This window comes from Triticum dicoccoides, chromosome 1A (genome assembly GCF_002162155.2).
Source record: "Triticum dicoccoides isolate Atlit2015 ecotype Zavitan chromosome 1A, WEW_v2.0, whole genome shotgun sequence".
Classification (NCBI taxonomy): Eukaryota; Viridiplantae; Streptophyta; class Magnoliopsida; order Poales; family Poaceae; genus Triticum; species Triticum dicoccoides.
The window spans coordinates 537,033,385-537,049,314 of NC_041380.1; positions in this window are offsets into that span (position 1 = coordinate 537,033,385).

A 15,930-nucleotide genomic window follows, 5' to 3' on the forward strand; every position below is an offset into this window, starting at 1 on the left:
GTAACCCTTTACGATGAGCTCTTCGTCACCTCCATAAACGAGAAACATTTCCTTAGTCCTTTTCAGGTACTTCAGGATATTCTTGACCGCTGTCCAGTGTTCCATGCCGGGATTACTTTGGTACCTTCCTACCAAACTTACGGCAAGGTTTACATCAGGTCTGGTACACAGCATAGCATACATGATAGACCCTATGGCTGAGGCATAGGGGACGACACTCATCTTTTCTCTATCTTCTGCCGCTGTCGGGCTTTGAGCCGTGCTCAATCTCGTACCTTGCAATACAGGCAAGAACCCCTTCTTTGACTGATCCATTTTGAACTTCTTCAATATCTTGTCAAGGTACGTACTCTGTGAAAGACCAATGAGGCGTCTCAATCTATCTCTATAGATATTGATGCCTAATATATAAGCAGCTTCTCCAAGGTCCTTCATTGAAAAACACTTGTTCAAGTAGGCCTTTATGCTTTCCAAGAATTCTATATCATTTCCCATCAACAGTATGTCATCCACATACAATATGAGAAATGCTATAGAGCTCCCACTCACTTTCTTGTAAATGCAGGCTTCTCCATAAGTCTGCATAAACTCAAATGCTTTGATCATCTCATCAAAGCGAATGTTCCAACTCCGAGATGCTTGCACCAGCCCATAAATCGAGCGTTGGAGCTTGCACACCTTGTCAGCATTCTTAGGATCGACAAAACCTTCTGGCTGCATCATATACAATTTTTCCTTAAGGAAACCATTAAGGAATGCCGTTTTGACGTCCATTTGCCATATTTCATAATCATAGAATGCGGCAATTGCTAACATGATTCGGACGGACTTCAGCTTCGCTACAGGTGAGAAAGTCTCATCGTAGTCAACCCCTTGAACTTGTCGATAACCCTTAGCGACAAGCCGAGCTTCATAGATGGTCACATTACCATCTGCGTCTGTCTTCTTCTTAAAGATCCATTTATTTTCTATGGCTCGCCGATCATCGGGCAAGTCAGTCAAAGTCCATACTTCGTTTTCATACATGGATCCTATCTCGGATTTCATGGCTTCCAGCCATTTGTCGGAATCCGGGCCCGCCATCGCTTCTTCATAGTTCGAAGGTTCACCGTTGTCTAACAACATGTTTTCCAAGACAGGGTTGCCGTACCACTCTGGTGCGGAACGTGTCCTTGTGGACCTAAGAAGTTCAGTAGCAACTTGATCTGACGTTTCATGATCATTATCATTAACTTCCTCTCTAGTCGGTGCAGGCACCTCAGGAACATTTCCCTGTGTTGCGCCACTTTCCGGTTCAAGAGGTAATACTTCATCAAGTTCTACCTTCCTCCCACTTACTTCTTTCAAGAGAAACTCTTTCTCTAGAAAGGATCCATTCTTGGCAACAAAGATCTTGCCTTCGGATCTGAGGTAGAAGGTATACCTAATAGTTTATTTAGGGTATCCTATGAAGACGCATTTTTCCGACTTGGGTTCGAGCTTTTCAGGTTGAAGTTTCTTGACATAAGCATAGCATCCCCAAACTTTTAGAAACGACAGCTTAGGTTTCTTCCCAAACCACAATTCATACGGTGTCGTCTCAACGGATTTCGACGGAGCCCTATTTATAGTGAATGCGGCAGTCTCTAAAGCATAGCCCCAAAATGATAGCGGTAAATCGGTAAGAGACGTCTATGATCGCACCATATCTAATAGAGTGCGATTACGACGTTCGGACACACCATTATGCTGAGGTATTCCAGGCGGCGTGAGTTGTGAAACTATTCCACATTTTCTTAAGTGTGTGCCAAATTCGTGACTCAAGTATTCTCCCCCACGATCTGATCGCAAGAACTTGATTTTCCTGTCACGTTGATTCTCAACCTCACTCTGAAATTCCTTGAACTTTTCAAAGGTATCAGACTTGTGTTTCATTAAGTAGACATACCCATATCTACTCAAGTCATCAGTGAGGGTGAGAACATAACGATAGCCACCGCGAGCCTCAACACTCATTGGATCGCACACATCAGTATGTATGATTTCTAATAAGTTGGTTGCTCGCTCCATTGTTCCTGAGAACGGAGTCTTGGTCATTTTACCCATGAGGCATGGTTCGCACGTGTCAAATGATTCATAATCAAGAGACTCTAAAAGTCCATCTGCATGGAGCTTCTTCATGTGTTTGACACCTATGTGACCAAGGCGGCAGTGCCACAAGTATGTGGGACTATCATTATCAACCTTACATATTTTGGTATTCACACTATGAATATGTGTAGCATTACGCTCGAGATTCATTAAGAATAAACCATTCACCATCGGAGCATGACCATAAAACATATCTCTCATATAAATAGAACAACCATTATTCTCGGATTTAAATGAGTAGCCATCTCGAATTAAACGAGATCCTGATACAATGTTCATGCTCAAAGCTGGCACTAAATAACAATTATTGAGGTTTAAAACTAATCCCGTAGGTAAATGTAGAGGTAGCGTGCCGACGGCGATCACATCGACCTTGGAACCATTCCCGACGCGCATCGTCACCTCGTCCTTCGCCAGTCTCCGCTTATTCCGCAGCTCCTGCTTTGAGTTACAAATGTGAGCAACCGCACCGGTATCAAATACCCAGGAGCTACTACGAGTACTGGTAAGGTACACATCAATTACATGTATATCACATATACCTTTTGTGATGCCGGCCTTCTTGTCCGCTAAGTATTTGGGGCAGTTCCGCTTCCAGTGACCACTTCCCTTGCAATAAAAGCAGTCAGTCTCGGGCTTGGGTCCATACTTTGGCTTCTTCCCGACAGCTTGCTTACCGGGCGCGGCAACTCCCTTGCCGTCCTTCTTGAAGTTCTTCTTACCCTTGCCTTTCTTGAACTTAGTGGTTTTATTCACCATCAACACTTGATGTTCCTTTTTGACTTCTACCTCTACTGATTTCAGCATTGCAAATACTTCAGGAATGGTCTTTTCCATCCCTTGCATATTGAAGTTCATCACAAAGCTCTTGTAGCTTGGTGGAAGCGACTGAAGGATTCTGTCAATGACCGCGTCATCCGGGAGATTAACTCCCAGCTGAGTCAAGCGGTTATGCAACCCAGACATTGTGAGTATGTGCTCACTGACAGAACTATTTTCCTCCATCTTATAGCTGAAGAACTTGTCGGAGACTTCATATCTCTCGACCTGGGCATGAGCTTGGAAAACCATTTTCATCTCTTCGAACATCTCATATGCTCTGTGTCGCTCAAAACGCTTTTGGAGCCCCGGTTCTAAGCTGTAAAGCATGCCGCACTGAATGAGGGAGTAATCATCAGCACGTGTCTGCCAAGCGTTCATAACGTCTTGGTTCTGTGGGATGGGTGCGTCACCTAGCGGTGCTTCTAGGACATAATCTTTCTTGGCAGCTATGAGGATGATCCTCAGGTTCTGGACCCAGTCCGTATAGTTGCTACCATCGTCTTTCAGCTTGGTTTTCTCTAGGAACGCGTTGAAGTTGAGGACAACGTTGGCCATTTGATCTACAAGACATATTGTAAAGATTTTAGACTAAGTTCATGATAATTAAGTTCATCTAATCAAATTATTCAATGAACTCCCACTCAGATAGACATCCCTCCAGTCATCTAAGTATAACATGATCCGAGTTAACTAGGCCGTGTCCGATCATCACGTGAGACAGACTAGTCAACATCGGTGAACATCTTCATGTTGATCGTATCTTCTATACAACTCATGCTCGGCCTTTCGATCTTCTGTGTTCCAAGGCCATGTCTGTACATGCTAGGCTCGTCAAGTCAACCTAAGTGTATTGCGTGTGTAAATCTGTCTTACACCCGTTGTATGTGAACGTTGGAATCTATCACACCCGATCATCACGTGGTGCTTCGAAACAACGAACTGTCGCAACAACGCACAGTTAGGGGGAACACTTTCTTGAAATTATTATGAGGGATCATCTTATTTACTACCGTCATTCTAAGTAAACAAGATGCAAAAACATGATAAACATCACATGCAATCAAATAATAGTGACATGATATGGCCAATATCATATAGCTCCTTTGATCTCCATCTTGGGGCTCCATGATCATCTTGTCACCGGCATGACACCATGATCTCCATCATCATGATCTCCATCATCGTGTCTCCATGAAGTTGCTCGCCAACTATTACTTCTACTACTATGGCTAACACGTTTAGCAATAAAGTAAAGTAATTTACATGGCGTTTCTCAATGACACGAAGGTCATACAAAAAATAAAGACAACTCCTATGGCTCCTGCCGGTTGTCATACTCATCGACATGCAAGTCGTGATTCCTATTACAAGAACATGATGAATCCCATACATCACATATATCATTCATCATTCATCACAACCTTTGGCCATATCATATCACAAAACACTTGCTGCAAAAACAAGTTAGACGTCCTCTAATTGTTGTTGCAAGTTTTTACGTGGCTGCTATAGGTTTCTAGCAAGAACGTTTCTTACCTACGCCAAAACCACAACGTGAATTGCCAATTTCTATTTACCCTTCATAAGGACCCTATTCATCGAATCCAATCCGACTAAAGTGGGAGAGACAGACACCCGCCAGCCACCTTATGCAACTAGTGCATGTCAGTTGGTGGAACCGGTCTCACGTAAGCGTACGTGTAAGGTTGGTCCGGGCCACTTCATCCCACGATGCCGCCGAATCAAGATAAGACTAGTAACGGCAAGCAAATTGACAATATCGACGCCCACAACTACTTTGTGTTCTACTCGTGCATAGTAACTACGCATAGACCTAGCTCATGATGCCACTGTTGGGGAACGTTGCAGAAAACAAAAATTTTCCTATGTTTCACCGAGATCAATCTATGGAGTCAACTAGCAACGAGAGGAGAGTGCATCTACATACCCTTGTAGATCGCGAGCGGAAGCGTTCAAGAGAACGGGGATGATGGAGTCGTACTCGTCATGATCCAAATCACCGATGACCAAGCGCCGAACGGACGGCACCTCCGCGTTCAACACACGTACGGAGCGCATGACGTCTCCTCCTTCTTGATCCAACAAGGGGGAAGGAGAGGTTGATGAAGATCCAGCAGCACGACGGCGTGGTGGTGGATGCAACAGTGATCGCAGCAGGGCTTCGCCGAGCTTCTGCGAGAGGGAGAGGTGTAGCAGGGGAGAGGGAGGCGCCAAGACTTGAGGTACGGCTGCCCTCCCTCCCCCCTTTTATATAGGCCCCCTAGGGGCGCCGGCCCTGGAGATGGGATCTCCCAAGGGGGGCGGCGGCCAAGGGGGTGGAGTGCCCCCCAAGGCAAGTGGAGGCGCCCCCCACCCTAGGGTTTCCAACCCTAGGCGTAGGGGGCCCAAGGGGGGAGCGCACCAGCCCACTCCGGGATGGGTGGCCCCACCCGGTGGACCCCCGGGACCCATCCGGTGGTCCCGGTACAATACCGGTGACCCCGAATCTTTCCCGATGGCCGAAACTACACTTCTTATATATAATTCTTCACCTCCGGACCATTCCGAAACTCCTCGTGATGTCCAGGATCTCATCCGGGACTCCGAACAACTTTCGGATTACTGCATACTCATATCTCTACAACCCTAGCGTCACCGAACCTTAAGTGTGTAGACCCTACGGGTTCGGGAGACAAGCAGACATGACCGAGACGACTCTCCGGTCAATAACCAACAGCGGGATCTGGATACCCATGTTGGCTCCCACATGCTCCTCGATGATCTCATTGGATGAACCACGATGTCGAGCACTTAATCAATCCCGTATTCAATTCCCTTTGTCAATCGGTACGTTACTTGCCCGAGACTCGATCGTCGGTATCTCAATACCTTGTTCAGTCTCGTTACCGGCAAGTCACTTTACTCGTACCGTAATGCATGATCCCGTGATCAACCTCTTGATCACATTGAGCTCATTATGATGATGCATTACCGAGTGGGCCCAGAGATACCTCTCCGTCATACGGAGTGACAAATCCCAGTCTCGATTCGTGCCAACCCAACAGACACTTTCGGAGATACCTGTAATGTACCTTTATAGTCACCCAGTTACGTTATGACGTTTGGCACACCCAAGGCACTCCTACGGTATCCGGGAGTTGCACAATCTCATGGTCTAAGGAAATGATACTTGACATTCAGAAAAGCTACAGCAAACGAACTACACGATCTTTGTGCTATGCTTAGATTTGGGTCTTGTCCATCACATCATTCTCCTAATGATGTGATCCTGTTATCAATGACATCCTCATGTCCATAGCCAGGAAACCATGACTATCTGTTGATCAACGAGCTAGTCAACTAGAGACTCACTAGGGACACATTGTGGTCTATGTATTCACACATGTATTACGATTTCCGGATAATACAATTATAGCATGAATAATAGACAATTATCATGAACAAGGAAATATAATAATTATTTTATTATTGCCTCTAGGGCATATTTCCAACAGTTATTGAGAGATATGGTTAGCAATAAAGTATAATGCAGTTAACTTGAGAAAAAATGTCATGAAGAAGATTTGAACTATAATTAGAAACTTGTCATTCTTTCTTTGTAGGCTGCTGGGAAAAAACAGGAAGAAAGACTTGTTCCTAATAGCGAATGACCGCCGCACAAGCCCCTAAAGTCATAACAGATTGGGCACTAGAAATGAATGAACAACCAATTTAGTCGATAGTAAGATTGGGCTCGTGATTTGGAAGAGATTAAAGATGTTTACATTGTACTTTACCTCCATTTCATGAACTGCATCGAACCCCGTTGGGGTTTTCTTGGCTGGGACAAATTGGAGCAAAATTCAAATAATCACCGAAAGTAGCCGTAATACCTGTCGATAGTTGAGGACATCGACTTCCGGCAACAGATTGCAAGAACGTTGAGTAGGAGCTGCAAGAAAGTAGATCTACTTGATCGCGGTAGAAAGGAAGAAGACGATGGAAAGAGACTAAACAGAAAGAAGACATGCATGATTGGATGCGCACATGAATGAAATATAATATTCAGGCCAGCAGTGACCGTAAGTTTCAGAGGGCAAACTGAAAATATTAGGGTCTAAGTTTTGATCGAACAAATGACGTTAACCCTAGGAGCCCACAATGAGATCAAAATTTAGAAAAGTCATTGCAGTTGGAAAACCGAAATGTGTTAAAGAATTATTTATTTAACGAACTCGTCCAACAGTTCCATAAGTTCAGATTTGGTCGTACAATTATTGCATTCTTGAATCTAAAGGTAGATTTATCACAGATGATAGCATGCATCGCAAGGCAATAAAAAATAGCGAAAACCACAATATGAAGTATCCATGGGAAAGGATGGAATGAACTTGGCAAACGACAGAAGAGGGCGAACTGACGAGTCTGAATGAAATAAAGGGAAACAAATGAAATAGAAGAAAAATCAATAGCGTATGAAGACAATTAGAAGGTTGAAAGGAAATCACGGATACAGGAATAGACAAGCAGTAGAAGAACAGATGAAGGAGAAAAAAGATGAACGGTATGAAATAACTGTTAGAAGATAACAGGGCGATGAAGCGTAACAGAAAGTGCACGGCCTTAGAAGTACACGTGGAGTATGTATTTTGTACAGAAGAAACATGTATGATGTCTCGCATGCACATATTTAAGGGCTGTTTGGTTCTAAATAAGTCACCAATTTATAAGTCGAAAAGTGGAAAAAGTGATTTATTTTGTCAAACAGACCCAACTTATAAGTCACCCCAATTTATAAGATGGTGTTTGGTTCTCTAGTCCTAGGACTTTTTCTAGTCCCAACTAAAAAGTCCCTAGTCCTTAAAATGTCCCTCCCTGTTTGTTTTCAGAGACTAAAAAGTCCCTAGTCCCTTCCTAGAGGTTATTAAATAACCATGTTGCTCCTAGTATATAGAAAAATAACAATTAAACAACACCATGGGGTGGCGGGCCAATGGGTGCATGGAGGGGCATTGTTGAAAAAGTCCCAAAATGACTCTCCTTGAGAGTCTTCTTCATTTAGTCCCAAATGCCTAGTGTAGTCCCTAAAAAGTCCTTCCCGTTTGGTAAAAAAGTCTTTAAGAAGGACTTTTTCTAGTCCCTACACCAAAAAGTCCCTGGAAACAAACACCCCCCCAAGTCATAAATTGCTCCACCCCAACTTAAAACTTATAAGTCACCTCTTTTTGCGTGGGTCCCACTACCTTTACATAAAAAAACAAGGTGGGAAGGTGTGGTCAGATGACTTATAAGTCAGGTGACAACCAAACAGACGCGACTTATAAGTCACTGGTTTTAAGAGCAACTCCAATGAGGCGACCCATTTCGTTCGTTTGGGTCATCTGGACATAAAAACTGGCCCAACGAGGCGACCCAAACGGACGTTCGTGTCCGCCTGCTGTCTGTTTGTCCTCCGCCCCGACCCAAATTGAACGCAAAAGTGGGCCACGAATGGGTCCGCGGCGGACAAAACAAGCGCTCTCGTCGTCCGCTCTCGTCCGCTGCTGCCCTCTCGTGTCTGCCCCTGGACCCACGTATCAGTGACACAGCACGCGCCGATCGATGGGGCGAGATCCCCACCTAATCCAGCGCCGCCCACACGCGCCGTCCCACCCCTCGCCGGCGTCGAGGCCCATCTACCTCCACAACCGCTGCAACGAGGAGCGAGCCCACCGGCGCAGGCCGCCACTACAAGATCCTCGACTTCAGCGCCAGCAAGATCCTGCGGCGGCGCGAGGGGGAGTAGGGAGCGACGTGGCTGGAAGCAGCGACGGCGCGACGGGGGTTGAAGGGAGCGACGCGGCTGGAAGCAGTGAGGCACCACGAGGAGGAGCAGAGGGGTGGCACGGGGAGGTGCCCGCCGGCGAGAAGAAGGAGAGGGGCGACACGACTGGGAGCAGAGGTGCCTGCCGGCGAGGAGGAGTAGAGGAGCGACTGGGAGCAAAGGTGCATGTCCGCTTTTGCGTCTGTGCGTTGGGAGCAGTCGTCGTCCGTGTGCGTACGCCTCATATTCGCTAGGCGGACGGGCGACCCAAACAGACAAAAGGCGGAAAAAATCCATATCCGTTTGGGTCACCTCATTGGAGTTGCTCGAAGTCCGCTGACTTATAAGTCAGATGACTTATTGGAACTAAACAGACCCTAAGAATTTCCATCCATTTTTCAATGAATTGCTGCAAAAGACGTGTGCACGGATCACGGCGCAGATCGACGGCGGCAGGTGTTTTCCGCATGTGCGTGCCCCAACGCATTTTCGAAAGATGCCACGTTTCACAAGTTTAGAACAATCGCGCACGTTGTTTCAAATCGAACGCGAAAAGAGCATGTACTGTTCCCGCAGGTGTACAGTAGCTGTCTCGGCCCCTTCACGGCTGACCGCTCCCGCCGGCCCAAAAACTGCCCAACACGCAGAACGAATTGAATTCGCCAGCCGCCGTCCCGCTTCCCCACGTTCGCCGCGAGGCTAAATTTTGTATTTTGATTCTTTTCCGAAACCTATTCGAAATTTAACTCTAGTTTGAAAAAAATCGAGATCTGACCCTTTTGCTATCGTCAGGACCTTGGCGGTAGGGTATAACAGCCTACCGCCAAGATCCCTACCTGGCGGTAGGGTTGCATGCTCTACTGTCAAAAACCTCCTAAGTATTGACCATAGTGCATGCCTCGCGGGTAGGGTTGTGCAGTCTACTGCCAGCCCGATTGATGGTGACGATGTTTCCTACCGCCAAAGTCCCTGACGGTAGACTGTTAGACCCTACCGCTATGACTCTAGCGGTAGCAAAAAGATCAAATCTTAAAATAAATTTAAACTAAGGTCAAATCTTGAATAGGTTTCGAAAAATGGTCAAAACACGAAAATTTGCCTCGCCGCGACCCGGGGCAAGAAAACTCCCGCCGACGCCGCGCACGCGCCGCCCAGGAAAGCTCCAGCCCGCGTGGCCGTGTCGTAGCGTGGTAAACTTCACTTGCTCGCGAATCGCGACCGCTCCCTCCCGGCCACTGGCTGCGCACCAAATCGCCCGTGTCGGTCTCTTTTTCTTCGTTCCGAAGGTCTCGGCCGCGTCCGTCGGTCGTCGCGGAAACTCGCGTCCTCGTCGCGGCCTGCAGTCAGCACTCCGGGCGGAGACGTGCGCCGTCGTGCTCGTACTACGTACGTACATGGATGCGCGGGCATGTTCGGCTTGCCGGCCGCCCGCGTGATCATGCCCAGGCCCGACTAATTGGCCGACACGCCGAACTTCGTGCCGTGCGTAGCTGAATTCCCCTGGGTGAATAACGTTTTTCCGAGAACGAGGCGGGTGCATGATTGGCACAGCTATGATTCGAGTTGATGTGCGCCCGAACTACCCATGGAAATGCCCACGCTCTCTGTCGCGTACAAATTGGGGTGTGTTTTATGGATTCTGGTTGTGGCGTAAGGGGCTGTTTTTCTCGTGCCGCAAATGTGTTCCATGCTGTTTCTGAATGTTGCCTGCAATGGTCTTTGGTTCTGATACAGATGCTGTGGCATTTTCTTGAGGATATTTGCAAGGAAAGGCGATTTGTTATATTTCTTCATTCTATCCATATATCAAGATTTTTTTGTGATAAATTCATATATCAAGATGATACAATCACACCCAGCCCGGCCTGTACATGACCCGATGCACACAACCAACACTTCAAACCCAACAAAAAAGAAAATATTGTTTGCACCCAAAATAAAGAAAAAGGCCAGCCTAACATTAGATAGGTACTCTACAAAAATTCCACCACCGTCCATGTTAGGAGAAAATCTCACTAATCTATGCTCCAGTCAGGTAGACGTCATCGCAAAAATGTGTATGTTCTCTTCTATAACCTATGCAGAATTGATCAAGTATGGAGTCATCTTGAACATGCATGAATAATCTGCACAAGAGATGACACACATTTTTATTATTATTGAAAACACGTCATTTCCAAATAAGCCACATAGTTAAACAATCCAATACAAGCTTGGATATTACACCACCATCGGGGTAGCACCCATCCAGGTATCTTCCCAGAATCTCCTCAAAACCACCCCTAACTGATAAAGTGTTACACTGTAAAATAATTCCTTTGCTTTCATCACACTAGAACAAAAATATGAAGCGTCGGGGTTCCAGTGAAGTTAGGAAATGGCTTTCGAACCCACGTACTTGTTGCGAATGAATTTCTGCCACACTTTGTTTTTAGTGAAAAGTTTATATACCCAATTGTTGAGAAAGGCCAACGTTTTCAATCTCAAGATTCCAAGACGACCTGACTTTTAGGTCGATATAACACATTTCACGTTGCTAGCTGATATTTCTTTGATTTATTATCACACGGTCAGAAAAAACGAGATGCCCCCCCTTCTGTGAGTGAAAGAAGTATTACGGCCTTGACTATTTTTGTGACGCATGCACGCAATTAAAAATACTTCGGCTACGATTTTGTTGTTGCAATGATTAGATGGTCCAGATGTCTTACTTTAACCTTTTCCTCTCTCACAAGGTGACTAGGGAAGCCATTCTCCCCTTGGCAGCTATCCCATGGATTCACCTCTTTCTCTGTCTGCCGCTCATGCGGGTGGTGACTGGGAGGGAAGGAGAAACCTGGTGTCTTGGCTTCAGGTAGTAGATAGGTTAAGGTTTTAGTTCTCGCAGAGGCAATGCTCAGATGAACGGTGACGCTTCTTCTTCAAGTCGGTCTTCCATCATACTACAATCGTCCCCAAAAGTTCGTCTATTAGGACGGATTAGACGGAGCTCCGGCATGGATTCGGTTCGTTGGCGCGGCTTGGTTAGGCTTCTCGTCACGCGTATGCGATGCGAGATTTGATGTCAGATTGTTCAAATCGATTCGAGGGTTCAACAAGGATGATTGTGGCCTCGAGGGCACGTGCATAAAGACTTTTGAGCTGTCATCGACAACGCCAGACCAGCTCCATTACATGAGTGGCGACAATGGCGCGTCGGCGCCTCGTCCTAACTGCGGTAGTGGTCGATGTACCTTCTATTATATTTGGGTGCTTTTGTATTTCTACTAAAATTTTATAATACTCCCTCCGTTCTTAAATATTTGTCTTTCTAGACATTTTAAATGACGATCATATACGGATATATGTAGACATATTTTAAAATATAGATTCACTCATTTTGCTTCGTATATAGTTACTTGTTGAAATCGCTAGAAAGACAGATATTTAGAAACTGTCTTATTTAAACGAGGTCAGACGGCCAAGAGGCGGCCGATCGAGGGCTCACCCGGCGGCCAATGTAAATTTTGAAATGGCCCCTCCCCCAGATAATTGGCAGGCGGCCGGACTTGTCATCTTGGACGTCATCATATTCCGTGGCCGATGCTTAAGAAAAGCTTTGTCAGCAGGCAGAATCTAATCACGGATCCACGATCTGGCCAGGGGGACTGGAAGGGACAACGCTCATGTCAACTGCGTGACCCTCTTGTAGACAACGACACGGCGGAGGCTTCGGGCCGCACAGCCGTACGCACGCCGGCCGTGTCCGGTAGCTTTAAGGTTAGATTTTTGGAATGTGCTCTGGCTTGAGAAGCAAAATACCTTCGCACGTCCCTGCGTCACCTCATTTTGTTGGGATGTTCTTTCTTTCTTTCTTGTACAAGCGAAACCATTTTAGTACGGTCAGGTTGGTGAACCTCGCGGTGCAACTTGCACTTTTAAGGCCTTCTTTTTCCTGGCAGACCTACCTCTGTTGTTTTCCCTGCTTGTCATTATTTGGGGAGGCTTGCCGGTCCGTATATATATTATGGGAAAGGAAATGAGTGTGATGTTATGTGTGGGACAAGTTGCGCCTCAATCGCCCACCGGCGAAGAGTGCATGCTGGCCGGAAGGATCTAGAACGTGGATCCGGGGAAAGAGACTTCCAAAATACTCCTATAATTGCGGCAACTTGCATGCAGCTTGGAGTGGTTTGCAGAGCACTCACTACAGCTCGGCTGTTGTTTTCATGGCCCTGATGCCCTCGTGGCCTTGTTGTATGTCCTTGTACTATCATGGTATCTTACATTTTCTGTATGATTGATTTGCTTCCTCAAGTAGAAATTGGCACTTGGCAAAAATGGAAAGGAGAAAAAGCAGGAGAGGAGTGTTTAATTTCTTGGCATTTGGGCCAAAACAAGAGCAACCATTCTCGTCCACATTGCACCATATACATCTCCATAAATAGAATTAACATCTTTTTAAGAAAAAATAAATCCTTCTATCGTGTCTCCGTAAAAGTAAGTAAGAGATGCATAAAAAAAAGAGTTCAATCTCCTGAAGAATTATTGGACTGTAATAGACAACATAAATGTTTTTTTCCAAGTTAGAAAAGACTATTTGTCAAAATCTATTAGGAACCCATGTCTATGGATTTTTATGGATCGCCCCCAGTGTTTGGCCTAGGGCTATGTAGGTGTCGGCGGCAGATAATGAGGCCCTTCTCCTGCCCTCGGGGGAAGCCCGAGTGGTTGATTAACTCATACTTGTCGATTCCCGCCACATTTATTATGGGGTTTTATCTTCTGCATGAAAGTATTCATGAGAAGATTGCCAAATATCAGTCCAGGTTCTTTTGGGAGGTAAATACACGGGCAATTATAGAACTTGCACGTGACGGTCAGTTTGGTACATAAACTTGCAAAAAACATGTTTCTAGTCATCAAACTTGCGTGGGTGTGCAAATACGGTGCTTTCTACCGTAGCTGGGCGTATTACATGCATGTGGCGTGCCAACATTACATGGGCCCGCTGTCAGTGGCTGAGGAGGTGGGTAATCCGCATGCGATTTTTTTTCAGAAAGCACCTTTGCATATCATTTTTTACACAGAAAATTCTGAAATAAAACGGAAAAAAAGATGGATCAGTATGGATGGGATTCGACCACACCTGCAATTCGCATGCATATTGCCCGCCAATCGGCTAACTGACGTCTAACGTGCATGATTAGCTTTATATACGAGGACCGTTCTAATTAAAATAGAAATCAAAACCAGAAAAGGGTTTGTGAAAAGGTGGAAGCCCCGGTTCGAACCATCCGGCCACAATGACACATAAAAAGATAATGACAATTTATCTTATGTATTTTGCTTTTGTTTTTTCTATGTAAGAAAACAACTTATATTCTACATAATTTTTTTGGATAGATTGACTAGATTTCTCTTTTGAATTTGAGTATTTTCCGGAATGAATGCATGTATTTTTTACGAACAAATCAACCAATTTTCGTTAGAGTATCTGTAGCAGACCCCTTATATATGGACCCTTGTAGTGTGTTTATAGTGTCTGTTCAGACAACTTTTTGGCGCAAAACCGTAAACTGGCGATTATTTTATGGGTTGGCGCAATATGAGGGATTTGCTAGAGATGTGCTTAGAATTCAAAAAAATATATTAGAAAATCTAGATAAAACAAAATATAGTGCAGAATGAATGTATGTTTGCGGGCAAATTAACTAATTTTTTGTTTGAAATCGAATACTTTTAAATGAAAAAACCTAGATAAAATAAATGTAAATAATTTCCTTTGGACAAATCAAAAGAAATTTCTGTTTGAATTCAAATAACTTTAAATTTAAAAATCTTGATTAAAGAAAATATAGGTCAGAATGAATGTACATTTTTTTTGACAAATCAACCTTTTTAAGAATTTGAATAACCCAAACAAAAGATAATATAGTCCATAATGCATTTACATAAATTTCTTTCGAACAAATCAACGGAATTTTGTTTGAATTCGAATAATTTTAAATTGGAAAACTAGATTGAAAAATATAGGCCAGAATGAATGTACGTAAATTTTCCAGACAAGTCAACTAAAAATTTGCTTGAATTCTAATAATTTTAAGTTACAAAATCTAAAAAGCAAAATATAGTGCAGAATGAATGTCCTTAATTTCCTTTCAGACAAATCAGCAGAAAATATGTTCGAATTTTAATAATTTAAATTTGAAAATGTTAAGAAAAGAAAATATAATTCTAAATGTGTACCTTTATTTAGCCTAAAGGATCTACACATTGGTAGTCCGTGTAAACAACAACGGTGGTGTGGTTAGACTCTAGCGCTATTACAGCTAGTCGATGGTTCGAACTCCCTCAGACCTATTTTCTAGTCCAAATTATTCATAACGCACACTGACGGACAGGACCCAGCAGGATACTATTTAACATTACATGTGTTGGAGGGTTTTTGTACGAAGTTTAAAAAAACTTGAGGGTGTTTCTATAAAAAAATATCACATGCACAACGCTTCAGCCACTGACAATGGGCCCCGGCCATGCTGACATGCCATGTAGGCAGTGAATACATCCGTGTACAGGAAATGTGACCGTATTTGCACGTCCACGCAAATTTGATGACCAAAAACACGTATTTTGCAAGTTTATGCACCAAACTGACCGTCGCATGCAAGTTCTAGGACTCCTGGTGTATTTACCTGGTGAGAAGGGCAAACAAAACTATTATATGGTCAAATGGTCCGAGTTATGCAAGCCAAAAGATCATGGGCTCTGGGCACCATCTTTACTAAACCCATGAATCTGCCTCTTCTCTCAAAGTGGATTTGGCGTATTGTTACCAACGGGGTGGTCCTTTGGGCATCCCGAAGGTCTTGCTTGGGCGGCCCTGCTAGAGTTCCTACACGAGTCTTCTTTGTCCGACGAGTCTGGTCACATGTCTTGCCATTTGGAGCCCTTCGGGGTATTTTCGACCAAGTCGGTGTATCATGTCATTGCGGCCTCTCCTGGATCAGAGGAATTGACTCAAATCTGGAGCGCCAAGATCCCCTTTAAAATCCATATTTTTCTTTGGCAACTCATTCGTGGTCTAATCCCTTCGGGAATGCAGGTCTTAAAGCGCAATGACCCCGACAATGGGCGCCGCCGCTTGTGATTTGTGGAGGAAGACTCCAATCGTATTATTATTTTCTTGGGCGACT